Here is a 2,849-nt window from a genome sequence, read left to right as displayed (position 1 = left end):
AATCACGCTTACGTGCGCGGGGGGCTTGGGGGCGCGATGCCCCCCAAGCCCCCCCCCCAACAGCTTTATATCTATATATATAAAAATAAGTTGTCTGTGTGTCTGTCGAGTGACTTCAGGTGTGTCGACTGACGTCATTGTAAGGATTGAGCTGTATGCGTCATGAAATTGTTTGTCGACTGACGTCATGTTTGTCAACTGATGAAATTACAGACCGGGACACAAATGACGACCGGGACACGGGGATACAGGGAATATAAATGACGGCCGGGAACCTCAAAGAGAAATTACAGACTGGGACACCGGGACACAGGGAATATAAATGACGACCGGGACACAGTGACACAACTACAAAGGGGACGACGGGGGTACAGGGAAGATATATAAATGACGACCGGGACACAGGGATTGTTCGAAGAGAAATTACAGACCGGGACACCGGGAAACAAATGACGACCGGGATGCTGGGACACAGGGAATATAAATGACGACCTCGACACTCAAAGAGAAAGTACAGACTGGGACACCGGGACACAAATGACGACCGGAATACTGGGAATATAAATGACGACCAGGACACAGGGACACAACTACAAGGGGGTGCCAGGGGGCAAAGGGGGATATATAAATGACGACGGGGACACAGGGAATGTTTGATTAGCAATCAGCATCAACAAAGCTAAAGGGCAATCATTAGAATAATCAGGTATAGATCTGAATACGGATTGCTTTTCCCATGGACAATTTTATGTTGCATGTTCAAGAGTTAGGTAAACCTAACAATCTATTTATATGCACAAACAATAGGACCTGGAAGAATGTTGTATATTCTTAAGTTTTACGTAGTTAAATTGGACAGCGAAGAATGTTGTATATTCGCAAGTTTTATGTAGTTCAAAAAATATATATATATTTATATCTATCTCAATTCACAAGTGGGACACAGGGACACAACTACAATGGCAGGTAACTAATATGGCGTGTAACGACTTACGCGCGCGGGGGGCTTGAGGGCGCGAGGCCCCTCCAAGCCCCCATCAACAGCTATATATCTATATATATAAAAATAAGTTGTCTGTGTGTCTGTCGAGTGACTTCAGGTGTGTCGACTGACGTCATTGTAAGGATTGAGCTGTATGCGTCATGAAATTGTTTGTCGACTGACGTCATGTTTGTCAACTGATGAAATTACATACCGGGACACAAATGACGACCGGGACACGGGGATACAGGGAATATAAATGACGACCGGGAACCTCAAAGAGAAATTACAGACTGGGACACCGGGACACAGGGAATATAAATGACGACCGGGACACAGTGACACAACTACAAAGGGGACGACGGGGGTACAGGGAAGATATATAAATGACGACCGGGACACAGGAATTGTTCGAAGAGAAATTACAGACCGGGACACCGGGAAACAAATGACGACCGGGATGCTGGGACACAGGGAATATAAATGACGACCTCGACACTCAAAGAGAAAGTACAGACTGGGACACCGGGACACAAATGACGACCGGAATACTGGGAATATAAATGACGACCAGGACACAGGGACACAACTACAAGGGGGGTGCCAGGGGGCACAGGGGGATATATAAATGACGACGGGGACATAGGGAATGTTTGATTAGCAATCAGCATCAACAAAGCTAAAGGGCAATCATTAGAATAATCAGGTATAGATCTGAATACGGATTGCTTTTCCCATGGACAATTTTATGTTGCATGTTCAAGAGTTAGGTAAACCTAACAATCTATTTATATGCACAAACAATAGGACATGGAAGAATATTGTATATTCTTAAGTTTTACGTAGTTAAATTGGACAGCGAAGAATGTTGTATATTCGCAAGTTTTATGTAGTTCAAAAAATATATATATTTATATCTATCTCAATTCACAAGTGGGACACAGGGACACAACTACAATGGCAGGTAACTAATATGGCGTGTAACGACTTACGCGCGCGGGGGGCTTGAGGGCGCGAGGCCCCTCCAAGCCCCCATCAACAGCTATATATCTATATATATAAAAATAAGTTGTCTGTGTGTCTGTCGAGTGACTTCAGGTGTGTCGACTGACGTCATTGTAAGGATTGAGCTGTATGCGTCATGAAATTGTTTGTCGACTGACGTCATGTTTGTCAACTGATGAAATTACAGACCGGGACACAAATGACGACCGGGACACGGGGATACAGGGAATATAAATGATGACCGGGAACCTCAAAGAGAAATTACAGACTGGGACACCGGGACACAGGGAATATAAATGACGACCGGGACACAGTGACACAACTACAAAGGGGACGACGGGGGTACAGGGAAGATATATAAATGACGACCGGGACACAGGAATTGTTCGAAGAGAAATTACAGACCGGGACACCGGGAAACAAATGACGACCGGGATGCTGGGACACAGGGAATATAAATGACGACCTCGACACTCAAAGAGAAAGTACAGACTGGGACACCGGGACACAAATGACGACCGGAATACTGGGAATATAAATGACGACCAGGACACAGGGACACAACTACAAGGGGGGTGCCAGGGGGCACAGGGGGATATATAAATGACGACGGGGACATAGGGAATGTTTGATTAGCAATCAGCATCAACAAAGCTAAAGGGCAATCATTAGAATAATCAGGTATAGATCTGAATACGGATTGCTTTTCCCATGGACAATTTTATGTTGCATGTTCAAGAGTTAGGTAAACCTAACAATCTATTTATATGCACAAACAATAGGACATGGAAGAATGTTGTATATTCTTAAGTTTTACGTAGTTAAATTGGACAGCGAAGAATGTTGTATATTCGCAAGTTTT

This window comes from Artemia franciscana, chromosome 16 (assembly GCF_032884065.1).
Source record: "Artemia franciscana chromosome 16, ASM3288406v1, whole genome shotgun sequence".
NCBI lineage: Eukaryota > Metazoa > Arthropoda > Branchiopoda > Anostraca > Artemiidae > Artemia > Artemia franciscana.
This window is presented reverse-complemented; position numbering follows the sequence as displayed.